General features: G+C 52.4%; 22 non-coding genes and 1 pseudogene across 22 annotated transcripts; all 23 read right to left on the reverse strand.

The window, feature by feature from the left end:
* Positions 1-239: 239 nt before the first annotated feature.
* Positions 240-430, reverse strand: LOC144765555 (U2 spliceosomal RNA). Its single transcript, XR_013597504.1, has one exon. It is a non-coding gene; the product is annotated as a U2 spliceosomal RNA (small nuclear RNA).
* A 998-nt stretch (positions 431-1,428) lies between these two features.
* On the reverse strand, positions 1,429-1,639 carry LOC144764408 (U2 spliceosomal RNA; annotated as a pseudogene).
* Positions 1,640-2,070: 431 nt separating this feature from the next.
* Positions 2,071-2,261, reverse strand: LOC144764526 (U2 spliceosomal RNA). The gene has a single exon (XR_013596594.1). It is a non-coding gene; the product is annotated as a U2 spliceosomal RNA (small nuclear RNA).
* A 997-nt stretch (positions 2,262-3,258) lies between these two features.
* LOC144765556 (U2 spliceosomal RNA) lies at positions 3,259-3,449 on the reverse strand. The gene has a single exon (XR_013597505.1). It is a non-coding gene; the product is annotated as a U2 spliceosomal RNA (small nuclear RNA).
* Positions 3,450-4,455: 1,006 nt separating this feature from the next.
* Positions 4,456-4,646, reverse strand: LOC144765557 (U2 spliceosomal RNA). The gene has a single exon (XR_013597506.1). It is a non-coding gene; the product is annotated as a U2 spliceosomal RNA (small nuclear RNA).
* A 999-nt stretch (positions 4,647-5,645) lies between these two features.
* Positions 5,646-5,836, reverse strand: LOC144765558 (U2 spliceosomal RNA). Its single transcript, XR_013597507.1, has one exon. It is a non-coding gene; the product is annotated as a U2 spliceosomal RNA (small nuclear RNA).
* Positions 5,837-6,825: 989 nt separating this feature from the next.
* Positions 6,826-7,016, reverse strand: LOC144765559 (U2 spliceosomal RNA). Its single transcript, XR_013597508.1, has one exon. It is a non-coding gene; the product is annotated as a U2 spliceosomal RNA (small nuclear RNA).
* A 1,030-nt stretch (positions 7,017-8,046) lies between these two features.
* On the reverse strand, positions 8,047-8,237 carry LOC144765560 (U2 spliceosomal RNA). Its single transcript, XR_013597509.1, has one exon. It is a non-coding gene; the product is annotated as a U2 spliceosomal RNA (small nuclear RNA).
* A 998-nt stretch (positions 8,238-9,235) lies between these two features.
* LOC144765561 (U2 spliceosomal RNA) lies at positions 9,236-9,426 on the reverse strand. The gene has a single exon (XR_013597510.1). It is a non-coding gene; the product is annotated as a U2 spliceosomal RNA (small nuclear RNA).
* Positions 9,427-10,416: 990 nt separating this feature from the next.
* Positions 10,417-10,607, reverse strand: LOC144765564 (U2 spliceosomal RNA). The gene has a single exon (XR_013597511.1). It is a non-coding gene; the product is annotated as a U2 spliceosomal RNA (small nuclear RNA).
* A 1,006-nt stretch (positions 10,608-11,613) lies between these two features.
* LOC144765565 (U2 spliceosomal RNA) lies at positions 11,614-11,804 on the reverse strand. Its single transcript, XR_013597512.1, has one exon. It is a non-coding gene; the product is annotated as a U2 spliceosomal RNA (small nuclear RNA).
* Positions 11,805-12,803: 999 nt separating this feature from the next.
* Positions 12,804-12,994, reverse strand: LOC144765570 (U2 spliceosomal RNA). The gene has a single exon (XR_013597517.1). It is a non-coding gene; the product is annotated as a U2 spliceosomal RNA (small nuclear RNA).
* A 998-nt stretch (positions 12,995-13,992) lies between these two features.
* LOC144765581 (U2 spliceosomal RNA) lies at positions 13,993-14,183 on the reverse strand. The gene has a single exon (XR_013597528.1). It is a non-coding gene; the product is annotated as a U2 spliceosomal RNA (small nuclear RNA).
* A 998-nt stretch (positions 14,184-15,181) lies between these two features.
* LOC144765592 (U2 spliceosomal RNA) lies at positions 15,182-15,372 on the reverse strand. Its single transcript, XR_013597535.1, has one exon. It is a non-coding gene; the product is annotated as a U2 spliceosomal RNA (small nuclear RNA).
* Positions 15,373-16,370: 998 nt separating this feature from the next.
* LOC144764835 (U2 spliceosomal RNA) lies at positions 16,371-16,561 on the reverse strand. Its single transcript, XR_013596862.1, has one exon. It is a non-coding gene; the product is annotated as a U2 spliceosomal RNA (small nuclear RNA).
* Positions 16,562-17,554: 993 nt separating this feature from the next.
* On the reverse strand, positions 17,555-17,745 carry LOC144765604 (U2 spliceosomal RNA). Its single transcript, XR_013597536.1, has one exon. It is a non-coding gene; the product is annotated as a U2 spliceosomal RNA (small nuclear RNA).
* A 998-nt stretch (positions 17,746-18,743) lies between these two features.
* LOC144765615 (U2 spliceosomal RNA) lies at positions 18,744-18,934 on the reverse strand. Its single transcript, XR_013597537.1, has one exon. It is a non-coding gene; the product is annotated as a U2 spliceosomal RNA (small nuclear RNA).
* Positions 18,935-19,924: 990 nt separating this feature from the next.
* On the reverse strand, positions 19,925-20,115 carry LOC144765627 (U2 spliceosomal RNA). The gene has a single exon (XR_013597538.1). It is a non-coding gene; the product is annotated as a U2 spliceosomal RNA (small nuclear RNA).
* A 1,011-nt stretch (positions 20,116-21,126) lies between these two features.
* LOC144765638 (U2 spliceosomal RNA) lies at positions 21,127-21,317 on the reverse strand. Its single transcript, XR_013597539.1, has one exon. It is a non-coding gene; the product is annotated as a U2 spliceosomal RNA (small nuclear RNA).
* Positions 21,318-22,316: 999 nt separating this feature from the next.
* Positions 22,317-22,507, reverse strand: LOC144765649 (U2 spliceosomal RNA). The gene has a single exon (XR_013597540.1). It is a non-coding gene; the product is annotated as a U2 spliceosomal RNA (small nuclear RNA).
* Positions 22,508-23,505: 998 nt separating this feature from the next.
* LOC144765661 (U2 spliceosomal RNA) lies at positions 23,506-23,696 on the reverse strand. Its single transcript, XR_013597541.1, has one exon. It is a non-coding gene; the product is annotated as a U2 spliceosomal RNA (small nuclear RNA).
* A 999-nt stretch (positions 23,697-24,695) lies between these two features.
* On the reverse strand, positions 24,696-24,886 carry LOC144765672 (U2 spliceosomal RNA). The gene has a single exon (XR_013597542.1). It is a non-coding gene; the product is annotated as a U2 spliceosomal RNA (small nuclear RNA).
* A 998-nt stretch (positions 24,887-25,884) lies between these two features.
* Positions 25,885-26,075, reverse strand: LOC144765673 (U2 spliceosomal RNA). Its single transcript, XR_013597543.1, has one exon. It is a non-coding gene; the product is annotated as a U2 spliceosomal RNA (small nuclear RNA).
* Between the last annotated feature and the right edge of the window lie 218 nt (positions 26,076-26,293).

Raw genomic sequence — 26,293 nt, forward strand, 5'->3', positions numbered from 1 at the left:
AAAGAAATAATTTTTTATTTGTATTTTTTTTCGTAAACCCGAAAAATTCATAAATAAATAACGCACGGCCCGGGTGCGGCAAATAAGTCAAATAAATACATAAATAAGGCAAGACACGGTGACCAGTTTGCTTTTATTCACACGCAAACACAATAGCGCCACTTTACAGGGTTTGGTAGTGGAGCGCTACTCTCGTTTTCTCGTCTATTTTTCAACAGCATTGTTGTTTTCCCCGGGTGGGGAAGTGCACCATTCCTGGAGGTACTGCAATACCAGGTTGATGCGTGGAGTGGACAGAGCAAGCTCCTATTCCATCTCCCTGTTCCAAAAATCAATTTAATATATGGTCCCCAGATAGAGGACGTATCAGATATTAAACTGATAAGAACAGATACTACACTTGATCTTAGCCAAAAGGCCGAGAAGCGATAACCAGAATGGTGCCAGAATTAACGCCTCCCGAAGAAATCCACCTGGCTGACCCGGACCGGGGTCTTCCCTTGCACCGTCGCTGGACGCCCTTTCGCCTCTTTTTCAGACTCCCAGCAAGAGTTCATCATGTGCCGGTGGAAAGGAGGTCCCGGCCACAGGCCTTCTCCCGGCTCCCAGAGTCCTCCTGGGCTGTCGCCTCATTAGGCGTCACTTAGCATACCCACGTTGTCCTCTTTCTAGTATTTGCATGCCCCGCCCCTTCCTGCGCACTGCTTCCAGCCGGCTGGCCAGAAAGCCTGGCAGCCAGGGGATGCTGGGAAGCAGCCCAGGATGCCCTGGACAGCTCCCGGACCGGAAATGGACGGCACCTGGCCCCTCGCCCTCGCTTGCCGGGGACACTACTCCCCTGCAGCCTAAGGCCTATAGATAAGGCTTGGCCGTTCGTGGCCGTTCGGGGACGGGCGGGGCGGGCAGAGAAGGAAAAGGACTCTGTATTTTTCTTCTTGCTCAGAGAAGCCAAGGGCAGTGTCCACTTCTCTGCCTGCCAGCCAGCCAGCCTGCCTGCCTGCCTCCCTCCCTCCCTCCCTCCCTCCCTCCCTCCATCCATCCATCCTACTGACTTGCTGGGAACCTTCTTCCATTCGTTCCCCAGTGAAATGGATCCAAAACCAATGAAACTCTGCTGCTGGAAAAACAGTCTTTTTCCGACGTTTATCTCTTTTCAAAGTGCAGCGTCTGGATGGAGAAGGGGAGAAATAAAGAAATAATTTTTTATTTGTATTTTTTTTCGTAAACCCGAAAAATTCATAAATAAATAACGCACGGCCCGGGTGCGGCAAATAAGTCAAATAAATACATAAATAAGGCAAGACACGGTGACCAGTTTGCTTTTATTCACACGCAAACACAATAGCGCCACTTTACAGGGTTTGGTAGTGGAGCGCTACTCTCGTTTTCTCGTCTATTTTTCAACAGCATTGTTGTTTTCCCCGGGTGGGGAAGTGCACCATTCCTGGAGGTACTGCAATACCAGGTTGATGCGTGGAGTGGACAGAGCAAGCTCCTATTCCATCTCCCTGTTCCAAAAATCAATTTAATATATGGTCCCCAGATAGAGGACGTATCAGATATTAAACTGATAAGAACAGATTTTTTTTTTTTTTTTTTTTTTTTTGTCCTACCCGTCACACCCTCAGTCAGCAGGTCTGGCCAGTCTGCCACACCCACCGGCCTTGCCCTTCAACCGAGCCGTCTCGCCTGGCCTACTTGCCCAGGGGGTACTAGGCATGGCTTATCTTTTCAGCCAACCCCGGTCTGTCCTGCTACTACCTCCATCCAGCAGCCAACCAGCCCAGCTGAAAGCGGGGAACCAATCCGCAGACAGCCATTAGCTGGTTGGCCTTGTGCCGGTCGGACCTAGGAGGGTTCGCCTGGACAGGGGGGCGACTTAGCCTTCCAGCCATGCCGTTCGGCCCTGTCGTTCCATCCAAGGTCATCAGCCCGGTTGTCAAACAAAGCCGGTTGGCACAGCAGCCCAGTCTCGCCTGCTGACCTACGAAAAAAATCGCCATTCAGCCGGCCTGCCAGTCAGCCCCCACTGGGGTACTGCCCAACAGTCCAGCATGCCAGGCTACTAAAAACGTTATGACATTACTGTCATATGCGTAATGACATTGCTGTCATTGTCGATCCGGAACCGAATCTCGTTTCTACGTATTGGGAATATCATTGACACACAAAGTTCAATGAGCACATCCCAACTGACCGCCCTCCCCTAGGGGAGGCAAGTGAAACTACACTTGATCTTAGCCAAAAGGCCGAGAAGCGATAACCAGAATGGTGCCAGAATTAACGCCTCCCGAAGAAATCCACCTGGCTGACCCGGACCGGGGTCTTCCCTTGCACCGTCGCTGGACGCCCTTTCGCCTCTTTTTCAGACTCCCACAAGAGTTCATCATGTGCCGGTGGAAAGGAGGTCCCGGCCACAGGCCTTCTCCCGGCTCCCAGAGTCCTCCTGGGCTGTCGCCTCATTAGGCGTCACTTAGCATACCCACGTTGTCCTCTTTCTAGTATTTGCATGCCCCGCCCCTTCCTGCGCACTGCTTCCAGCCGGCTGGCCAGAAAGCCTGGCAGCCAGGGGATGCTGGGAAGCAGCCCAGGATGCCCTGGACAGCTCCCGGACCGGAAATGGACGGCACCTGGCCCCTCGCCCTCGCTTGCCGGGGACACTACTCCCCTGCAGCCTAAGGCCTATAGATAAGGCTTGGCCGTTCGTGGCCGTTCGGGGACGGGCGGGGCGGGCAGAGAAGGAAAAGGACTCTGTATTTTTCTTCTTGCTCAGAGAAGCCAAGGGCAGTGTCCACTTCTCTGCCTGCCAGCCAGCCAGCCTGCCTGCCTGCCTCCCTCCCTCCCTCCCTCCCTCCCTCCCTCCATCCATCCATCCTACTGACTTGCTGGGAACCTTCTTCCATTCGTTCCCCAGTGAAATGGATCCAAAACCAATGAAACTCTGCTGCTGGAAAAACAGTCTTTTTCCGACGTTTATCTCTTTTCAAAGTGCAGCGTCTGGATGGAGAAGGGGAGAAATAAAGAAATAATTTTTTATTTGTATTTTTTTTCGTAAACCCGAAAAATTCATAAATAAATAACGCACGGCCCGGGTGCGGCAAATAAGTCAAATAAATACATAAATAAGGCAAGACACGGTGACCAGTTTGCTTTTATTCACACGCAAACACAATAGCGCCACTTTACAGGGTTTGGTAGTGGAGCGCTACTCTCGTTTTCTCGTCTATTTTTCAACAGCATTGTTGTTTTCCCCGGGTGGGGAAGTGCACCATTCCTGGAGGTACTGCAATACCAGGTTGATGCGTGGAGTGGACAGAGCAAGCTCCTATTCCATCTCCCTGTTCCAAAAATCAATTTAATATATGGTCCCCAGATAGAGGACGTATCAGATATTAAACTGATAAGAACAGATACTACACTTGATCTTAGCCAAAAGGCCGAGAAGCGATAACCAGAATGGTGCCAGAATTAACGCCTCCCGAAGAAATCCACCTGGCTGACCCGGACCGGGGTCTTCCCTTGCACCGTCGCTGGACGCCCTTTCGCCTCTTTTTCAGACTCCCAGCAAGAGTTCATCATGTGCCGGTGGAAAGGAGGTCCCGGCCACAGGCCTTCTCCCGGCTCCCAGAGTCCTCCTGGGCTGTCGCCTCATTAGGCGTCACTTAGCATACCCACGTTGTCCTCTTTCTAGTATTTGCATGCCCCGCCCCTTCCTGCGCACTGCTTCCAGCCGGCTGGCCAGAAAGCCTGGCAGCCAGGGGATGCTGGGAAGCAGCCCAGGATGCCCTGGACAGCTCCCGGACCGGAAATGGACGGCACCTGGCCCCTCGCCCTCGCTTGCCGGGGACACTACTCCCCTGCAGCCTAAGGCCTATAGATAAGGCTTGGCCGTTCGTGGCCGTTCGGGGACGGGCGGGGCGGGCAGAGAAGGAAAAGGACTCTGTATTTTTCTTCTTGCTCAGAGAAGCCAAGGGCAGTGTCCACTTCTCTGCCTGCCAGCCAGCCAGCCTGCCTGCCTGCCTCCCTCCCTCCCTCCCTCCCTCCCTCCCTCCCTCCCTCCATCCATCCATCCTACTGACTTGCTGGGAACCTTCTTCCATTCGTTCCCCAGTGAAATGGATCCAAAACCAATGAAACTCTGCTGCTGGAAAAACAGTCTTTTTCCGACGTTTATCTCTTTTCAAAGTGCAGCGTCTGGATGGAGAAGGGGAGAAATAAAGAAATAATTTTTTATTTGTATTTTTTTTCGTAAACCCGAAAAATTCATAAATAAATAACGCACGGCCCGGGTGCGGCAAATAAGTCAAATAAATACATAAATAAGGCAAGACACGGTGACCAGTTTGCTTTTATTCACACGCAAACACAATAGCGCCACTTTACAGGGTTTGGTAGTGGAGCGCTACTCTCGTTTTCTCGTCTATTTTTCAACAGCATTGTTGTTTTCCCCGGGTGGGGAAGTGCACCATTCCTGGAGGTACTGCAATACCAGGTTGATGCGTGGAGTGGACAGAGCAAGCTCCTATTCCATCTCCCTGTTCCAAAAATCAATTTAATATATGGTCCCCAGATAGAGGACGTATCAGATATTAAACTGATAAGAACAGATACTACACTTGATCTTAGCCAAAAGGCCGAGAAGCGATAACCAGAATGGTGCCAGAATTAACGCCTCCCGAAGAAATCCACCTGGCTGACCCGGACCGGGGTCTTCCCTTGCACCGTCGCTGGACGCCCTTTCGCCTCTTTTTCAGACTCCCAGCAAGAGTTCATCATGTGCCGGTGGAAAGGAGGTCCCGGCCACAGGCCTTCTCCCGGCTCCCAGAGTCCTCCTGGGCTGTCGCCTCATTAGGCGTCACTTAGCATACCCACGTTGTCCTCTTTCTAGTATTTGCATGCCCCGCCCCTTCCTGCGCACTGCTTCCAGCCGGCTGGCCAGAAAGCCTGGCAGCCAGGGGATGCTGGGAAGCAGCCCAGGATGCCCTGGACAGCTCCCGGACCGGAAATGGACGGCACCTGGCCCCTCGCCCTCGCTTGCCGGGGACACTACTCCCCTGCAGCCTAAGGCCTATAGATAAGGCTTGGCCGTTCGTGGCCGTTCGGGGACGGGCGGGGCGGGCAGAGAAGGAAAAGGACTCTGTATTTTTCTTCTTGCTCAGAGAAGCCAAGGGCAGTGTCCACTTCTCTGCCAGCCAGCCAGCCTGCCTGCCTGCCTGCCTCCCTCCCTCCCTCCCTCCCTCCCTGCCTCCCTCCCTCCATCCATCCTACTGACTTGCTGGGAACCTTCTTCCATTCGTTCCCCAGTGAAATGGATCCAAAACCAATGAAACTCTGCTGCTGGAAAAACAGTCTTTTTCCGACGTTTGTCTCTTTTCAAAGTGCAGCGTCTGGATGGAGAAGGGGAGAAATAAAGAAATAATTTTTTATTTGTATTTTTTTTCGTAAACCCGAAAAATTCATAAATAAATAACGCACGGCCCGGGTGCGGCAAATAAGTCAAATAAATACATAAATAAGGCAAGACACGGTGACCAGTTTGCTTTTATTCACACGCAAACACAATAGCGCCACTTTACAGGGTTTGGTAGTGGAGCGCTACTCTCGTTTTCTCGTCTATTTTTCAACAGCATTGTTTTCCCCGGGTGGGGAAGTGCACCATTCCTGGAGGTACTGCAATACCAGGTTGATGCGTGGAGTGGACAGAGCAAGCTCCTATTCCATCTCCCTGTTCCAAAAATCAATTTAATATATGGTCCCCAGATAGAGGACGTATCAGATATTAAACTGATAAGAACAGATACTACACTTGATCTTAGCCAAAAGGCCGAGAAGCGATAACCAGAATGGTGCCAGAATTAACGCCTCCCGAAGAAATCCACCTGGCTGACCCGGACCGGGGTCTTCCCTTGCACCGTCGCTGGACGCCCTTTCGCCTCTTTTTCAGACTCCCACAAGAGTTCATCATGTGCCGGTGGAAAGGAGGTCCCGGCCACAGGCCTTCTCCCGGCTCCCAGAGTCCTCCTGGGCTGTCGCCTCATTAGGCGTCACTTAGCATACCCACGTTGTCCTCTTTCTAGTATTTGCATGCCCCGCCCCTTCCTGCGCACTGCTTCCAGCCGGCTGGCCAGAAAGCCTGGCAGCCAGGGGATGCTGGGAAGCAGCCCAGGATGCCCTGGACAGCTCCCGGACCGGAAATGGACGGCACCTGGCCCCTCGCCCTCGCTTGCCGGGGACACTACTCCCCTGCAGCCTAAGGCCTATAGATCTTGGCCGTTCGTGGCCGTTCGGGGACGGGCGGGGCGGGCAGAGAAGGAAAAGGACTCTGTATTTTTCTTCTTGCTCAGAGAAGCCAAGGGCAGTGTCCACTTCTCTGCCTGCCAGCCAGCCAGCCTGCCTGCCTGCCTCCCTCCCTCCCTCCCTCCCTCCCTCCATCCATCCATCCTACTGACTTGCTGGGAACCTTCTTCCATTCGTTCCCCAGTGAAATGGATCCAAAACCAATGAAACTCTGCTGCTGGAAAAACAGTCTTTTTCCGACGTTTATCTCTTTTCAAAGTGCAGCGTCTGGATGGAGAAGGGGAGAAATAAAGAAATAATTTTTTATTTGTATTTTTTTTCGTAAACCCGAAAAATTCATAAATAAATAACGCACGGCCCGGGTGCGGCAAATAAGTCAAATAAATACATAAATAAGGCAAGACACGGTGACCAGTTTGCTTTTATTCACACGCAAACACAATAGCGCCACTTTACAGGGTTTGGTAGTGGAGCGCTACTCTCGTTTTCTCGTCTATTTTTCAACAGCATTGTTGTTTTCCCCGGGTGGGGAAGTGCACCATTCCTGGAGGTACTGCAATACCAGGTTGATGCGTGGAGTGGACAGAGCAAGCTCCTATTCCATCTCCCTGTTCCAAAAATCAATTTAATATATGGTCCCCAGATAGAGGACGTATCAGATATTAAACTGATAAGAACAGATACTACACTTGATCTTAGCCAAAAGGCCGAGAAGCGATAACCAGAATGGTGCCAGAATTAACGCCTCCCGAAGAAATCCACCTGGCTGACCCGGACCGGGGTCTTCCCTTGCACCGTCGCTGGACGCCCTTTCGCCTCTTTTTCAGACTCCCAGCAAGAGTTCATCATGTGCCGGTGGAAAGGAGGTCCCGGCCACAGGCCTTCTCCCGGCTCCCAGAGTCCTCCTGGGCTGTCGCCTCATTAGGCGTCACTTAGCATACCCACGTTGTCCTCTTTCTAGTATTTGCATGCCCCGCCCCTTCCTGCGCACTGCTTCCAGCCGGCTGGCCAGAAAGCCTGGCAGCCAGGGGATGCTGGGAAGCAGCCCAGGATGCCCTGGACAGCTCCCGGACCGGAAATGGACGGCACCTGGCCCCTCGCCCTCGCTTGCCGGGGACACTACTCCCCTGCAGCCTAAGGCCTATAGATAAGGCTTGGCCGTTCGTGGCCGTTCGGGGACGGGCGGGGCGGGCAGAGAAGGAAAAGGACTCTGTATTTTTCTTCTTGCTCAGAGAAGCCAAGGGCAGTGTCCACTTCTCTGCCTGCCAGCCAGCCAGCCTGCCTGCCTGCCTCCCTCCCTCCCTCCCTCCCTCCCTCCCTCCCTCCCTCCCTCCCTCCCTCCCTCCCTCCCTCCCTCCATCCATCCTACTGACTTGCTGGGAACCTTCTTCCATTCGTTCCCCAGTGAAATGGATCCAAAACCAATGAAACTCTGCTGCTGGAAAAACAGTCTTTTTCCGACGTTTGTCTCTTTTCAAAGTGCAGCGTCTGGATGGAGAAGGGGAGAAATAAAGAAATAATTTTTTATTTGTATTTTTTTTCGTAAACCCGAAAAATTCATAAATAAATAACGCACGGCCCGGGTGCGGCAAATAAGTCAAATAAATACATAAATAAGGCAAGACACGGTGACCAGTTTGCTTTTATTCACACGCAAACACAATAGCGCCACTTTACAGGGTTTGGTAGTGGAGCGCTACTCTCGTTTTCTCGTCTATTTTTCAACAGCATTGTTGTTTTCCCCGGGTGGGGAAGTGCACCATTCCTGGAGGTACTGCAATACCAGGTTGATGCGTGGAGTGGACAGAGCAAGCTCCTATTCCATCTCCCTGTTCCAAAAATCAATTTAATATATGGTCCCCAGATAGAGGACGTATCAGATATTAAACTGATAAGAACAGATACTACACTTGATCTTAGCCAAAAGGCCGAGAAGCGATAACCAGAATGGTGCCAGAATTAACGCCTCCCGAAGAAATCCACCTGGCTGACCCGGACCGGGGTCTTCCCTTGCACCGTCGCTGGACGCCCTTTCGCCTCTTTTTCAGACTCCCAGCAAGAGTTCATCATGTGCCGGTGGAAAGGAGGTCCCGGCCACAGGCCTTCTCCCGGCTCCCAGAGTCCTCCTGGGCTGTCGCCTCATTAGGCGTCACTTAGCATACCCACGTTGTCCTCTTTCTAGTATTTGCATGCCCCGCCCCTTCCTGCGCACTGCTTCCAGCCGGCTGGCCAGAAAGCCTGGCAGCCAGGGGATGCTGGGAAGCAGCCCAGGATGCCCTGGACAGCTCCCGGACCGGAAATGGACGGCACCTGGCCCCTCGCCCTCGCTTGCCGGGGACACTACTCCCCTGCAGCCTAAGGCCTATAGATAAGGCTTGGCCGTTCGTGGCCGTTCGGGGACGGGCGGGGCGGGCAGAGAAGGAAAAGGACTCTGTATTTTTCTTCTTGCTCAGAGAAGCCAAGGGCAGTGTCCACTTCTCTGCCTGCCAGCCAGCCAGCCTGCCTGCCTGCCTCCCTCCCTCCCTCCCTCCCTCCCTCCCTCCATCCATCCATCCTACTGACTTGCTGGGAACCTTCTTCCATTCGTTCCCCAGTGAAATGGATCCAAAACCAATGAAACTCTGCTGCTGGAAAAACAGTCTTTTTCCGACGTTTATCTCTTTTCAAAGTGCAGCGTCTGGATGGAGAAGGGGAGAAATAAAGAAATAATTTTTTATTTGTATTTTTTTTCGTAAACCCGAAAAATTCATAAATAAATAACGCACGGCCCGGGTGCGGCAAATAAGTCAAATAAATACATAAATAAGGCAAGACACGGTGACCAGTTTGCTTTTATTCACACGCAAACACAATAGCGCCACTTTACAGGGTTTGGTAGTGGAGCGCTACTCTCGTTTTCTCGTCTATTTTTCAACAGCATTGTTGTTTTCCCCGGGTGGGGAAGTGCACCATTCCTGGAGGTACTGCAATACCAGGTTGATGCGTGGAGTGGACAGAGCAAGCTCCTATTCCATCTCCCTGTTCCAAAAATCAATTTAATATATGGTCCCCAGATAGAGGACGTATCAGATATTAAACTGATAAGAACAGATACTACACTTGATCTTAGCCAAAAGGCCGAGAAGCGATAACCAGAATGGTGCCAGAATTAACGCCTCCCGAAGAAATCCACCTGGCTGACCCGGACCGGGGTCTTCCCTTGCACCGTCGCTGGACGCCCTTTCGCCTCTTTTTCAGACTCCCACAAGAGTTCATCATGTGCCGGTGGAAAGGAGGTCCCGGCCACAGGCCTTCTCCCGGCTCCCAGAGTCCTCCTGGGCTGTCGCCTCATTAGGCGTCACTTAGCATACCCACGTTGTCCTCTTTCTAGTATTTGCATGCCCCGCCCCTTCCTGCGCACTGCTTCCAGCCGGCTGGCCAGAAAGCCTGGCAGCCAGGGGATGCTGGGAAGCAGCCCAGGATGCCCTGGACAGCTCCCGGACCGGAAATGGACGGCACCTGGCCCCTCGCCCTCGCTTGCCGGGGACACTACTCCCCTGCAGCCTAAGGCCTATAGATAAGGCTTGGCCGTTCGTGGCCGTTCGGGGACGGGCGGGGCGGGCAGAGAAGGAAAAGGACTCTGTATTTTTCTTCTTGCTCAGAGAAGCCAAGGGCAGTGTCCACTTCTCTGCCAGCCAGCCAGCCTGCCTGCCTGCCTGCCTCCCTCCCTCCCTCCCTGCCTCCCTCCCTCCATCCATCCTACTGACTTGCTGGGAACCTTCTTCCATTCGTTCCCCAGTGAAATGGATCCAAAACCAATGAAACTCTGCTGCTGGAAAAACAGTCTTTTTCCGACGTTTGTCTCTTTTCAAAGTGCAGCGTCTGGATGGAGAAGGGGAGAAATAAAGAAATAATTTTTTATTTGTATTTTTTTTCGTAAACCCGAAAAATTCATAAATAAATAACGCACGGCCCGGGTGCGGCAAATAAGTCAAATAAATACATAAATAAGGCAAGACACGGTGACCAGTTTGCTTTTATTCACACGCAAACACAATAGCGCCACTTTACAGGGTTTGGTAGTGGAGCGCTACTCTCGTTTTCTCGTCTATTTTTCAACAGCATTGTTTTCCCCGGGTGGGGAAGTGCACCATTCCTGGAGGTACTGCAATACCAGGTTGATGCGTGGAGTGGACAGAGCAAGCTCCTATTCCATCTCCCTGTTCCAAAAATCAATTTAATATATGGTCCCCAGATAGAGGACGTATCAGATATTAAACTGATAAGAACAGATACTACACTTGATCTTAGCCAAAAGGCCGAGAAGCGATAACCAGAATGGTGCCAGAATTAACGCCTCCCGAAGAAATCCACCTGGCTGACCCGGACCGGGGTCTTCCCTTGCACCGTCGCTGGACGCCCTTTCGCCTCTTTTTCAGACTCCCACAAGAGTTCATCATGTGCCGGTGGAAAGGAGGTCCCGGCCACAGGCCTTCTCCCGGCTCCCAGAGTCCTCCTGGGCTGTCGCCTCATTAGGCGTCACTTAGCATACCCACGTTGTCCTCTTTCTAGTATTTGCATGCCCCGCCCCTTCCTGCGCACTGCTTCCAGCCGGCTGGCCAGAAAGCCTGGCAGCCAGGGGATGCTGGGAAGCAGCCCAGGATGCCCTGGACAGCTCCCGGACCGGAAATGGACGGCACCTGGCCCCTCGCCCTCGCTTGCCGGGGACACTACTCCCCTGCAGCCTAAGGCCTATAGATAAGGCTTGGCCGTTCGTGGCCGTTCGGGGACGGGCGGGGCGGGCAGAGAAGGAAAAGGACTCTGTATTTTTCTTCTTGCTCAGAGAAGCCAAGGGCAGTGTCCACTTCTCTGCCTGCCAGCCAGCCAGCCTGCCTGCCTGCCTGCCTCCCTCCCTCCCTCCCTCCCTCCCTCCCTCCCTCCCTCCCTCCATCCATCCTACTGACTTGCTGGGAACCTTCTTCCATTCGTTCCCCAGTGAAATGGATCCAAAACCAATGAAACTCTGCTGCTGGAAAAACAGTCTTTTTCCGACGTTTGTCTCTTTTCAAAGTGCAGCGTCTGGATGGAGAAGGGGAGAAATAAAGAAATAATTTTTTATTTGTATTTTTTTTCGTAAACCCGAAAAATTCATAAATAAATAACGCACGGCCCGGGTGCGGCAAATAAGTCAAATAAATACATAAATAAGGCAAGACACGGTGACCAGTTTGCTTTTATTCACACGCAAACACAATAGCGCCACTTTACAGGGTTTGGTAGTGGAGCGCTACTCTCGTTTTCTCGTCTATTTTTCAACAGCATTGTTTTCCCCGGGTGGGGAAGTGCACCATTCCTGGAGGTACTGCAATACCAGGTTGATGCGTGGAGTGGACAGAGCAAGCTCCTATTCCATCTCCCTGTTCCAAAAATCAATTTAATATATGGTCCCCAGATAGAGGACGTATCAGATATTAAACTGATAAGAACAGATACTACACTTGATCTTAGCCAAAAGGCCGAGAAGCGATAACCAGAATGGTGCCAGAATTAACGCCTCCCGAAGAAATCCACCTGGCTGACCCGGACCGGGGTCTTCCCTTGCACCGTCGCTGGACGCCCTTTCGCCTCTTTTTCAGACTCCCAGCAAGAGTTCATCATGTGCCGGTGGAAAGGAGGTCCCGGCCACAGGCCTTCTCCCGGCTCCCAGAGTCCTCCTGGGCTGTCGCCTCATTAGGCGTCACTTAGCATACCCACGTTGTCCTCTTTCTAGTATTTGCATGCCCCGCCCCTTCCTGCGCACTGCTTCCAGCCGGCTGGCCAGAAAGCCTGGCAGCCAGGGGATGCTGGGAAGCAGCCCAGGATGCCCTGGACAGCTCCCGGACCGGAAATGGACGGCACCTGGCCCCTCGCCCTCGCTTGCCGGGGACACTACTCCCCTGCAGCCTAAGGCCTATAGATAAGGCTTGGCCGTTCGTGGCCGTTCGGGGACGGGCGGGGCGGGCAGAGAAGGAAAAGGACTCTGTATTTTTCTTCTTGCTCAGAGAAGCCAAGGGCAGTGTCCACTTCTCTGCCAGCCAGCCAGCCTGCCTGCCTGCCTGCCTCCCTCCCTCCCTCCCTCCCTCCCTGCCTCCCTCCCTCCATCCATCCTACTGACTTGCTGGGAACCTTCTTCCATTCGTTCCCCAGTGAAATGGATCCAAAACCAATGAAACTCTGCTGCTGGAAAAACAGTCTTTTTCCGACGTTTGTCTCTTTTCAAAGTGCAGCGTCTGGATGGAGAAGGGGAGAAATAAAGAAATAATTTTTTATTTGTATTTTTTTTCGTAAACCCGAAAAATTCATAAATAAATAACGCACGGCCCGGGTGCGGCAAATAAGTCAAATAAATACATAAATAAGGCAAGACACGGTGACCAGTTTGCTTTTATTCACACGCAAACACAATAGCGCCACTTTACAGGGTTTGGTAGTGGAGCGCTACTCTCGTTTTCTCGTCTATTTTTCAACAGCATTGTTTTCCCCGGGTGGGGAAGTGCACCATTCCTGGAGGTACTGCAATACCAGGTTGATGCGTGGAGTGGACAGAGCAAGCTCCTATTCCATCTCCCTGTTCCAAAAATCAATTTAATATATGGTCCCCAGATAGAGGACGTATCAGATATTAAACTGATAAGAACAGATACTACACTTGATCTTAGCCAAAAGGCCGAGAAGCGATAACCAGAATGGTGCCAGAATTAACGCCTCCCGAAGAAATCCACCTGGCTGACCCGGACCGGGGTCTTCCCTTGCACCGTCGCTGGACGCCCTTTCGCCTCTTTTTCAGACTCCCAGCAAGAGTTCATCATGTGCCGGTGGAAAGGAGGTCCCGGCCACAGGCCTTCTCCCGGCTCCCAGAGTCCTCCTGGGCTGTCGCCTCATTAGGCGTCACTTAGCATACCCACGTTGTCCTCTTTCTAGTATTTGCATGCCCCGCCCCTTCCTGCGCACTGCTTCCAGCCGGCTGGCCAGAAAGCCTGGCAGCCAGGGGATGCTGGGAAGCAGCCCAGGATGCCCTGGACAGCTCCCGGACCGGAAATGGACGGCACCTGGCCCCTCGCCCTCGCTTGCCGGGGACACTACTCCCCTGCAGCCTAAGGCCTATAGATAAGGCTTGGCCGTTCGTGGCCGTTCGGGGACGGGCGGGGCGGGCAGAGAAGGAAAAGGACTCTGTATTTTTCTTCTTGCTCAGAGAAGCCAAGGGCAGTGTCCACTTCTCTGCCTGCCAGCCAGCCAGCCTGCCTGCCTGCCTCCCTCCCTCCCTCCCTCCCTCCCTCCCTCCATCCATCCATCCTACTGACTTGCTGGGAACCTTCTTCCATTCGTTCCCCAGTGAAATGGATCCAAAACCAATGAAACTCTGCTGCTGGAAAAACAGTCTTTTTCCGACGTTTATCTCTTTTCAAAGTGCAGCGTCTGGATGGAGAAGGGGAGAAATAAAGAAATAATTTTTTATTTGTATTTTTTTTCGTAAACCCGAAAAATTCATAAATAAATAACGCACGGCCCGGGTGCGGCAAATAAGTCAAATAAATACATAAATAAGGCAAGACACGGTGACCAGTTTGCTTTTATTCACACGCAAACACAATAGCGCCACTTTACAGGGTTTGGTAGTGGAGCGCTACTCTCGTTTTCTCGTCTATTTTTCAACAGCATTGTTGTTTTCCCCGGGTGGGGAAGTGCACCATTCCTGGAGGTACTGCAATACCAGGTTGATGCGTGGAGTGGACAGAGCAAGCTCCTATTCCATCTCCCTGTTCCAAAAATCAATTTAATATATGGTCCCCAGATAGAGGACGTATCAGATATTAAACTGATAAGAACAGATACTACACTTGATCTTAGCCAAAAGGCCGAGAAGCGATAACCAGAATGGTGCCAGAATTAACGCCTCCCGAAGAAATCCACCTGGCTGACCCGGACCGGGGTCTTCCCTTGCACCGTCGCTGGACGCCCTTTCGCCTCTTTTTCAGACTCCCAGCAAGAGTTCATCATGTGCCGGTGGAAAGGAGGTCCCGGCCACAGGCCTTCTCCCGGCTCCCAGAGTCCTCCTGGGCTGTCGCCTCATTAGGCGTCACTTAGCATACCCACGTTGTCCTCTTTCTAGTATTTGCATGCCCCGCCCCTTCCTGCGCACTGCTTCCAGCCGGCTGGCCAGAAAGCCTGGCAGCCAGGGGATGCTGGGAAGCAGCCCAGGATGCCCTGGACAGCTCCCGGACCGGAAATGGACGGCACCTGGCCCCTCGCCCTCGCTTGCCGGGGACACTACTCCCCTGCAGCCTAAGGCCTATAGATAAGGCTTGGCCGTTCGTGGCCGTTCGGGGACGGGCGGGGCGGGCAGAGAAGGAAAAGGACTCTGTATTTTTCTTCTTGCTCAGAGAAGCCAAGGGCAGTGTCCACTTCTCTGCCTGCCAGCCAGCCAGCCTGCCTGCCTGCCTCCCTCCCTCCCTCCCTCCCTCCCTCCCTCCATCCATCCATCCTACTGACTTGCTGGGAACCTTCTTCCATTCGTTCCCCAGTGAAATGGATCCAAAACCAATGAAACTCTGCTGCTGGAAAAACAGTCTTTTTCCGACGTTTATCTCTTTTCAAAGTGCAGCGTCTGGATGGAGAAGGGGAGAAATAAAGAAATAATTTTTTATTTGTATTTTTTTTCGTAAACCCGAAAAATTCATAAATAAATAACGCACGGCCCGGGTGCGGCAAATAAGTCAAATAAATACATAAATAAGGCAAGACACGGTGACCAGTTTGCTTTTATTCACACGCAAACACAATAGCGCCACTTTACAGGGTTTGGTAGTGGAGCGCTACTCTCGTTTTCTCGTCTATTTTTCAACAGCATTGTTGTTTTCCCCGGGTGGGGAAGTGCACCATTCCTGGAGGTACTGCAATACCAGGTTGATGCGTGGAGTGGACAGAGCAAGCTCCTATTCCATCTCCCTGTTCCAAAAATCAATTTAATATATGGTCCCCAGATAGAGGACGTATCAGATATTAAACTGATAAGAACAGATACTACACTTGATCTTAGCCAAAAGGCCGAGAAGCGATAACCAGAATGGTGCCAGAATTAACGCCTCCCGAAGAAATCCACCTGGCTGACCCGGACCGGGGTCTTCCCTTGCACCGTCGCTGGACGCCCTTTCGCCTCTTTTTCAGACTCCCAGCAAGAGTTCATCATGTGCCGGTGGAAAGGAGGTCCCGGCCACAGGCCTTCTCCCGGCTCCCAGAGTCCTCCTGGGCTGTCGCCTCATTAGGCGTCACTTAGCATACCCACGTTGTCCTCTTTCTAGTATTTGCATGCCCCGCCCCTTCCTGCGCACTGCTTCCAGCCGGCTGGCCAGAAAGCCTGGCAGCCAGGGGATGCTGGGAAGCAGCCCAGGATGCCCTGGACAGCTCCCGGACCGGAAATGGACGGCACCTGGCCCCTCGCCCTCGCTTGCCGGGGACACTACTCCCCTGCAGCCTAAGGCCTATAGATAAGGCTTGGCCGTTCGTGGCCGTTCGGGGACGGGCGGGGCGGGCAGAGAAGGAAAAGGACTCTGTATTTTTCTTCTTGCTCAGAGAAGCCAAGGGCAGTGTCCACTTCTCTGCCTGCCAGCCAGCCAGCCTGCCTGCCTGCCTCCCTCCCTCCCTCCCTCCCTCCCTCCCTCCATCCATCCATCCTACTGACTTGCTGGGAACCTTCTTCCATTCGTTCCCCAGTGAAATGGATCCAAAACCAATGAAACTCTGCTGCTGGAAAAACAGTCTTTTTCCGACGTTTATCTCTTTTCAAAGTGCAGCGTCTGGATGGAGAAGGGGAGAAATAAAGAAATAATTTTTTATTTGTATTTTTTTTCGTAAACCCGAAAAATTCATAAATAAATAACGCACGGCCCGGGTGCGGCAAATAAGTCAAATAAATACATAAATAAGGCAAGACACGGTGACCAGTTTGCTTTTATTCACACGCAAACACAATAGCGCCACTTTACAGGGTTTGGTAGTGGAGCGCTACTCTCGTTTTCTCGTCTATTTTTCAACAGCATTGTTGTTTTCCCCGGGTGGGGAAGTGCACCATTCCTGGAGGTACTGCAATACCAGGTTGATGCGTGGAGTGGACAGAGCAAGCTCCTATTCCATCTCCCTGTTCCAAAAATCAATTTAATATATGGTCCCCAGATAGAGGACATATCAGATATTAAACTGATAAGAACAGATACTACACTTGATCTTAGCCAAAAGGCCGAGAAGCGATAACCAGAATGGTGCCAGAATTAACGCCTCCCGAAGAAATCCACCTGGCTGACCCGGACCGGGGTCTTCCCTTGCACCGTCGCTGGACGCCCTTTCGCCTCTTTTTCAGACTCCCACAAGAGTTCATCATGTGCCGGTGGAAAGGAGGTCCCGGCCACAGGCCTTCTCCCGGCTCCCAGAGTCCTCCTGGGCTGTCGCCTCATTAGGCGTCACTTAGCATACCCACGTTGTCCTCTTTCTAGTATTTGCATGCCCCGCCCCTTCCTGCGCACTGCTTCCAGCCGGCTGGCCAGAAAGCCTGGCAGCCAGGGGATGCTGGGAAGCAGCCCAGGATGCCCTGGACAGCTCCCGGACCGGAAATGGACGGCACCTGGCCCCTCGCCCTCGCTTGCCGGGGACACTACTCCCCTGCAGCCTAAGGCCTATAGATAAGGCTTGGCCGTTCGTGGCCGTTCGGGGACGGGCGGGGCGGGCAGAGAAGGAAAAGGACTCTGTATTTTTCTTCTTGCTCAGAGAAGCCAAGGGCAGTGTCCACTTCTCTGCCTGCCAGCCAGCCAGCCTGCCTGCCTGCCTCCCTCCCTCCCTCCCTCCCTCCCTCCATCCATCCATCCTACTGACTTGCTGGGAACCTTCTTCCATTCGTTCCCCAGTGAAATGGATCCAAAACCAATGAAACTCTGCTGCTGGAAAAACAGTCTTTTTCCGACGTTTATCTCTTTTCAAAGTGCAGCGTCTGGATGGAGAAGGGGAGAAATAAAGAAATAATTTTTTATTTGTATTTTTTTTCGTAAACCCGAAAAATTCATAAATAAATAACGCACGGCCCGGGTGCGGCAAATAAGTCAAATAAATACATAAATAAGGCAAGACACGGTGACCAGTTTGCTTTTATTCACACGCAAACACAATAGCGCCACTTTACAGGGTTTGGTAGTGGAGCGCTACTCTCGTTTTCTCGTCTATTTTTCAACAGCATTGTTGTTTTCCCCGGGTGGGGAAGTGCACCATTCCTGGAGGTACTGCAATACCAGGTTGATGCGTGGAGTGGACAGAGCAAGCTCCTATTCCATCTCCCTGTTCCAAAAATCAATTTAATATATGGTCCCCAGATAGAGGACGTATCAGATATTAAACTGATAAGAACAGATACTACACTTGATCTTAGCCAAAAGGCCGAGAAGCGATAACCAGAATGGTGCCAGAATTAACGCCTCCCGAAGAAATCCACCTGGCTGACCCGGACCGGGGTCTTCCCTTGCACCGTCGCTGGACGCCCTTTCGCCTCTTTTTCAGACTCCCAGCAAGAGTTCATCATGTGCCGGTGGAAAGGAGGTCCCGGCCACAGGCCTTCTCCCGGCTCCCAGAGTCCTCCTGGGCTGTCGCCTCATTAGGCGTCACTTAGCATACCCACGTTGTCCTCTTTCTAGTATTTGCATGCCCCGCCCCTTCCTGCGCACTGCTTCCAGCCGGCTGGCCAGAAAGCCTGGCAGCCAGGGGATGCTGGGAAGCAGCCCAGGATGCCCTGGACAGCTCCCGGACCGGAAATGGACGGCACCTGGCCCCTCGCCCTCGCTTGCCGGGGACACTACTCCCCTGCAGCCTAAGGCCTATAGATAAGGCTTGGCCGTTCGTGGCCGTTCGGGGACGGGCGGGGCGGGCAGAGAAGGAAAAGGACTCTGTATTTTTCTTCTTGCTCAGAGAAGCCAAGGGCAGTGTCCACTTCTCTGCCTGCCAGCCAGCCAGCCTGCCTGCCTGCCTCCCTCCCTCCCTCCCTCCCTCCCTCCCTCCATCCATCCATCCTACTGACTTGCTGGGAACCTTCTTCCATTCGTTCCCCAGTGAAATGGATCCAAAACCAATGAAACTCTGCTGCTGGAAAAACAGTCTTTTTCCGACGTTTATCTCTTTTCAAAGTGCAGCGTCTGGATGGAGAAGGGGAGAAATAAAGAAATAATTTTTTATTTGTATTTTTTTTCGTAAACCCGAAAAATTCATAAATAAATAACGCACGGCCCGGGTGCGGCAAATAAGTCAAATAAATACATAAATAAGGCAAGACACGGTGACCAGTTTGCTTTTATTCACACGCAAACACAATAGCGCCACTTTACAGGGTTTGGTAGTGGAGCGCTACTCTCGTTTTCTCGTCTATTTTTCAACAGCATTGTTGTTTTCCCCGGGTGGGGAAGTGCACCATTCCTGGAGGTACTGCAATACCAGGTTGATGCGTGGAGTGGACAGAGCAAGCTCCTATTCCATCTCCCTGTTCCAAAAATCAATTTAATATATGGTCCCCAGATAGAGGACGTATCAGATATTAAACTGATAAGAACAGATACTACACTTGATCTTAGCCAAAAGGCCGAGAAGCGATAACCAGAATGGTGCCAGAATTAACGCCTCCCGAAGAAATCCACCTGGCTGACCCGGACCGGGGTCTTCCCTTGCACCGTCGCTGGACGCCCTTTCGCCTCTTTTTCAGACTCCCACAAGAGTTCATCATGTGCCGGTGGAAAGGAGGTCCCGGCCACAGGCCTTCTCCCGGCTCCCAGAGTCCTCCTGGGCTGTCGCCTCATTAGGCGTCACTTAGCATACCCACGTTGTCCTCTTTCTAGTATTTGCATGCCCCGCCCCTTCCTGCGCACTGCTTCCAGCCGGCTGGCCAGAAAGCCTGGCAGCCAGGGGATGCTGGGAAGCAGCCCAGGATGCCCTGGACAGCTCCCGGACCGGAAATGGACGGCACCTGGCCCCTCGCCCTCGCTTGCCGGGGACACTACTCCCCTGCAGCCTAAGGCCTATAGATAAGGCTTGGCCGTTCGTGGCCGTTCGGGGACGGGCGGGGCGGGCAGAGAAGGAAAAGGACTCTGTATTTTTCTTCTTGCTCAGAGAAGCCAAGGGCAGTGTCCACTTCTCTGCCAGCCAGCCAGCCTGCCTGCCTGCCTGCCTCCCTCCCTCCCTCCCTGCCTCCCTCCCTCCATCCATCCTACTGACTTGCTGGGAACCTTCTTCCATTCGTTCCCCAGTGAAATGGATCCAAAACCAATGAAACTCTGCTGCTGGAAAAACAGTCTTTTTCCGACGTTTGTCTCTTTTCAAAGTGCAGCGTCTGGATGGAGAAGGGGAGAAATAAAGAAATAATTTTTTATTTGTATTTTTTTTCGTAAACCCGAAAAATTCATAAATAAATAACGCACGGCCCGGGTGCGGCAAATAAGTCAAATAAATACATAAATAAGGCAAGACACGGTGACCAGTTTGCTTTTATTCACACGCAAACACAATAGCGCCACTTTACAGGGTTTGGTAGTGGAGCGCTACTCTCGTTTTCTCGTCTATTTTTCAACAGCATTGTTTTCCCCGGGTGGGGAAGTGCACCATTCCTGGAGGTACTGCAATACCAGGTTGATGCGTGGAGTGGACAGAGCAAGCTCCTATTCCATCTCCCTGTTCCAAAAATCAATTTAATATATGGTCCCCAGATAGAGGACGTATCAGATATTAAACTGATAAGAACAGATACTACACTTGATCTTAGCCAAAAGGCCGAGAAGCGATAACCAGAATGGTGCCAGAATTAACGCCTCCCGAAGAAATCCACCTGGCTGACCCGGACCGGGGTCTTCCCTTGCACCGTCGCTGGACGCCCTTTCGCCTCTTTTTCAGACTCCCACAAGAGTTCATCATGTGCCGGTGGAAAGGAGGTCCCGGCCACAGGCCTTCTCCCGGCTCCCAGAGTCCTCCTGGGCTGTCGCCTCATTAGGCGTCACTTAGCATACCCACGTTGTCCTCTTTCTAGTATTTGCATGCCCCGCCCCTTCCTGCGCACTGCTTCCAGCCGGCTGGCCAGAAAGCCTGGCAGCCAGGGGATGCTGGGAAGCAGCCCAGGATGCCCTGGACAGCTCCCGGACCGGAAATGGACGGCACCTGGCCCCTCGCCCTCGCTTGCCGGGGACACTACTCCCCTGCAGCCTAAGGCCTATAGATAAGGCTTGGCCGTTCGTGGCCGTTCGGGGACGGGCGGGGCGGGCAGAGAAGGAAAAGAAAGGACTCTGTATTTTTCTTCTTGCTCAGAGAAGCCAAGGGCAGTGTCCACTTCTCTGCCTGCCAGCCAGCCAGCCTGCCTGCCTGCCTGCCCTCCCTCCCTCCCTCCCTCCCTCCCTCCCTCCCTCCCTCCCTCCATCCATCCTACTGACTTGCTGGGAACCTTCTTCCATTCGTTCCCCAGTGAAATGGATCCAAAACCAATGAAACTCTGCTGCTGGAAAAACAGTCTTTTTCCGACGTTTGTCTCTTTTCAAAGTGCAGCGTCTGGATGGAGAAGGGGAGAAATAAAGAAATAATTTTTTATTTGTATTTTTTTTCGTAAACCCGAAAAATTCATAAATAAATAACGCACGGCCCGGGTGCGGCAAATAAGTCAAATAAATACATAAATAAGGCAAGACACGGTGACCAGTTTGCTTTTATTCACACGCAAACACAATAGCGCCACTTTACAGGGTTTGGTAGTGGAGCGCTACTCTCGTTTTCTCGTCTATTTTTCAACAGCATTGTTTTCCCCGGGTGGGGAAGTGCACCATTCCTGGAGGTACTGCAATACCAGGTTGATGCGTGGAGTGGACAGAGCAAGCTCCTATTCCATCTCCCTGTTCCAAAAATCAATTTAATATATGGTCCCCAGATAGAGGACGTATCAGATATTAAACTGATAAGAACAGATACTACACTTGATCTTAGCCAAAAGGCCGAGAAGCGATAACCAGAATGGTGCCAGAATTAACGCCTCCCGAAGAAATCCACCTGGCTGACCCGGACCGGGGTCTTCCCTTGCACCGTCGCTGGACGCCCTTTCGCCTCTTTTTCAGACTCCCAGCAAGAGTTCATCATGTGCCGGTGGAAAGGAGGTCCCGGCCACAGGCCTTCTCCCGGCTCCCAGAGTCCTCCTGGGCTGTCGCCTCATTAGGCGTCACTTAGCATACCCACGTTGTCCTCTTTCTAGTATTTGCATGCCCCGCCCCTTCCTGCGCACTGCTTCCAGCCGGCTGGCCAGAAAGCCTGGCAGCCAGGGGATGCTGGGAAGCAGCCCAGGATGCCCTGGACAGCTCCCGGACCGGAAATGGACGGCACCTGGCCCCTCGCCCTCGCTTGCCGGGGACACTACTCCCCTGCAGCCTAAGGCCTATAGATAAGGCTTGGCCGTTCGTGGCCGTTCGGGGACGGGCGGGGCGGGCAGAGAAGGAAAAGGACTCTGTATTTTTCTTCTTGCTCAGAGAAGCCAAGGGCAGTGTCCACTTCTCTGCCAGCCAGCCAGCCTGCCTGCCTGCCTGCCTCCCTCCCTCCCTCCCTCCCTCCCTGCCTCCCTCCCTCCATCCATCCTACTGACTTGCTGGGAACCTTCTTCCATTCGTTCCCCAGTGAAATGGATCCAAAACCAATGAAACTCTGCTGCTGGAAAAACAGTCTTTTTCCGACGTTTGTCTCTTTTCAAAGTGCAGCGTCTGGATGGAGAAGGGGAGAAATAAAGAAATAATTTTTTATTTGTATTTTTTTTCGTAAACCCGAAAAATTCATAAATAAATAACGCACGGCCCGGGTGCGGCAAATAAGTCAAATAAATACATAAATAAGGCAAGACACGGTGACCAGTTTGCTTTTATTCACACGCAAACACAATAGCGCCACTTTACAGGGTTTGGTAGTGGAGCGCTACTCTCGTTTTCTCGTCTATTTTTCAACAGCATTGTTTTCCCCGGGTGGGGAAGTGCACCATTCCTGGAGGTACTGCAATACCAGGTTGATGCGTGGAGTGGACAGAGCAAGCTCCTATTCCATCTCCCTGTTCCAAAAATCAATTTAATATATGGTCCCCAGATAGAGGACGTATCAGATATTAAACTGATAAGAACAGATACTACACTTGATCTTAGCCAAAAGGCCGAGAAGCGATAACCAGAATGGTGCCAGAATTAACGCCTCCCGAAGAAATCCACCTGGCTGACCCGGACCGGGGTCTTCCCTTGCACCGTCGCTGGACGCCCTTTCGCCTCTTTTTCAGACTCCCAGCAAGAGTTCATCATGTGCCGGTGGAAAGGAGGTCCCGGCCACAGGCCTTCTCCCGGCTCCCAGAGTCCTCCTGGGCTGTCGCCTCATTAGGCGTCACTTAGCATACCCACGTTGTCCTCTTTCTAGTATTTGCATGCCCCGCCCCTTCCTGCGCACTGCTTCCAGCCGGCTGGCCAGAAAGCCTGGCAGCCAGGGGATGCTGGGAAGCAGCCCAGGATGCCCTGGACAGCTCCCGGACCGGAAATGGACGGCACCTGGCCCCTCGCCCTCGCTTGCCGGGGACACTACTCCCCTGCAGCCTAAGGCCTATAGATAAGGCTTGGCCGTTCGTGGCCGTTCGGGGACGGGCGGGGCGGGCAGAGAAGGAAAAGGACTCTGTATTTTTCTTCTTGCTCAGAGAAGCCAAGGGCAGTGTCCACTTCTCTGCCTGCCAGCCAGCCAGCCTGCCTGCCTGCCTCCCTCCCTCCCTCCCTCCCTCCCTCCCTCCATCCATCCATCCTACTGACTTGCTGGGAACCTTCTTCCATTCGTTCCCCAGTGAAATGGATCCAAAACCAATGAAACTCTGCTGCTGGAAAAACAGTCTTTTTCCGACGTTTATCTCTTTTCAAAGTGCAGCGTCTGGATGGAGAAGGGGAGAAATAAAGAAATAATTTTTTATTTGTATTTTTTTTCGTAAACCCGAAAAATTCATAAATAAATAACGCACGGCCCGGGTGCGGCAAATAAGTCAAATAAATACATAAATAAGGCAAGACACGGTGACCAGTTTGCTTTTATTCACACGCAAACACAATAGCGCCACTTTACAGGGTTTGGTAGTGGAGCGCTACTCTCGTTTTCTCGTCTATTTTTCAACAGCATTGTTGTTTTCCCCGGGTGGGGAAGTGCACCATTCCTGGAGGTACTGCAATACCAGGTTGATGCGTGGAGTGGACAGAGCAAGCTCCTATTCCATCTCCCTGTTCCAAAAATCAATTTAATATATGGTCCCCAGATAGAGGACGTATCAGATATTAAACTGATAAGAACAGATACTACACTTGATCTTAGCCAAAAGGCCGAGAAGCGATAACCAGAATGGTGCCAGAATTAACGCCTCCCGAAGAAATCCACCTGGCTGACCCGGACCGGGGTCTTCCCTTGCACCGTCGCTGGACGCCCTTTCGCCTCTTTTTCAGACTCCCAGCAAGAGTTCATCATGTGCCGGTGGAAAGGAGGTCCCGGCCACAGGCCTTCTCCCGGCTCCCAGAGTCCTCCTGGGCTGTCGCCTCATTAGGCGTCACTTAGCATACCCACGTTGTCCTCTTTCTAGTATTTGCATGCCCCGCCCCTTCCTGCGCACTGCTTCCAGCCGGCTGGCCAGAAAGCCTGGCAGCCAGGGGATGCTGGGAAGCAGCCCAGGATGCCCTGGACAGCTCCCGGACCGGAAATGGACGGCACCTGGCCCCTCGCCCTCGCTTGCCGGGGACACTACTCCCCTGCAGCCTAAGGCCTATAGATAAGGCTTGGCCGTTCGTGGCCGTTCGGGGACGGGCGGGGCGGGCAGAGAAGGAAAAGGACTCTGTATTTTTCTTCTTGCTCAGAGAAGCCAAGGGCAGTGTCCACTTCTCTGCCAGCCAGCCAGCCTGCCTGCCTGCCTGCCTCCCTCCCTCCCTCCCTCCCTCCCTGCCTCCCTCCCTCCATCCATCCTACTGACTTGCTGGGAACCTTCTTCCATTCGTTCCCCAGTGAAATGGATCCAAAACCAATGAAACTCTGCTGCTGGAAAAACAGTCTTTTTCCGACGTTTGTCTCTTTTCAAAGTGCAGCGTCTGGATGGAGAAGGGGAGAAATAAAGAAATAATTTTTTATTTGTATTTTTTTTCGTAAACCCGAAAAATTCATAAATAAATAACGCACGGCCCGGGTGCGGCAAATAAGTCAAATAAATACATAAATAAGGCAAGACACGGTGACCAGTTTGCTTTTATTCACACGCAAACACAATAGCGCCACTTTACAGGGTTTGGTAGTGGAGCGCTACTCTCGTTTTCTCGTCTATTTTTCAACAGCATTGTTTTCCCCGGGTGGGGAAGTGCACCATTCCTGGAGGTACTGCAATACCAGGTTGATGCGTGGAGTGGACAGAGCAAGCTCCTATTCCATCTCCCTGTTCCAAAAATCAATTTAATATATGGTCCCCAGATAGAGGACGTATCAGATATTAAACTGATAAGAACAGATACTACACTTGATCTTAGCCAAAAGGCCGAGAAGCGATAACCAGAATGGTGCCAGAATTAACGCCTCCCGAAGAAATCCACCTGGCTGACCCGGACCGGGGTCTTCCCTTGCACCGTCGCTGGACGCCCTTTCGCCTCTTTTTCAGACTCCCAGCAAGAGTTCATCATGTGCCGGTGGAAAGGAGGTCCCGGCCACAGGCCTTCTCCCGGCTCCCAGAGTCCTCCTGGGCTGTCGCCTCATTAGGCGTCACTTAGCATACCCACGTTGTCCTCTTTCTAGTATTTGCATGCCCCGCCCCTTCCTGCGCACTGCTTCCAGCCGGCTGGCCAGAAAGCCTGGCAGCCAGGGGATGCTGGGAAGCAGCCCAGGATGCCCTGGACAGCTCCCGGACCGGAAATGGACGGCACCTGGCCCCTCGCCCTCGCTTGCCGGGGACACTACTCCCCTGCAGCCTAAGGCCTATAGATAAGGCTTGGCCGTTCGTGGCCGTTCGGGGACGGGCGGGGCGGGCAGAGAAGGAAAAGGACTCTGTATTTTTCTTCTTGCTCAGAGAAGCCAAGGGCAGTGTCCACTTCTCTGCCTGCCAGCCAGCCAGCCTGCCTGCCTGCCTCCCTCCCTCCCTCCCTCCCTCCCTCCCTCCATCCATCCATCCTACTGACTTGCTGGGAACCTTCTTCCATTCGTTCCCCAGTGAAATGGATCCAAAACCAATGAAACTCTGCTGCTGGAAAAACAGTCTTTTTCCGACGTTTATCTCTTTTCAAAGTGCAGCGTCTGGATGGAGAAGGGGAGAAATAAAGAAATAATTTTTTATTTGTATTTTTTTTCGTAAACCCGAAAAATTCATAAATAAATAACGCACGGCCCGGGTGCGGCAAATAAGTCAAATAAATACATAAATAAGGCAAGACACGGTGACCAGTTTGCTTTTATTCACACGCAAACACAATAGCGCCACTTTACAGGGTTTGGTAGTGGAGCGCTACTCTCGTTTTCTCGTCTATTTTTCAACAGCATTGTTGTTTTCCCCGGGTGGGGAAGTGCACCATTCCTGGAGGTACTGCAATACCAGGTTGATGCGTGGAGTGGACAGAGCAAGCTCCTATTCCATCTCCCTGTTCCAAAAATCAATTTAATATATGGTCCCCAGATAGAGGACGTATCAGATATTAAACTGATAAGAACAGATACTACACTTGATCTTAGCCAAAAGGCCGAGAAGCGATAACCAGAATGGTGCCAGAATTAACGCCTCCCGAAGAAATCCACCTGGCTGACCCGGACCGGGGTCTTCCCTTGCACCGTCGCTGGACGCCCTTTCGCCTCTTTTTCAGACTCCCAGCAAGAGTTCATCATGTGCCGGTGGAAAGGAGGTCCCGGCCACAGGCCTTCTCCCGGCTCCCAGAGTCCTCCTGGGCTGTCGCCTCATTAGGCGTCACTTAGC

This window comes from Lissotriton helveticus, chromosome 6 (genome assembly GCF_964261635.1).
Source record: "Lissotriton helveticus chromosome 6, aLisHel1.1, whole genome shotgun sequence".
Classification (NCBI taxonomy): domain Eukaryota; kingdom Metazoa; phylum Chordata; class Amphibia; order Caudata; family Salamandridae; genus Lissotriton; species Lissotriton helveticus.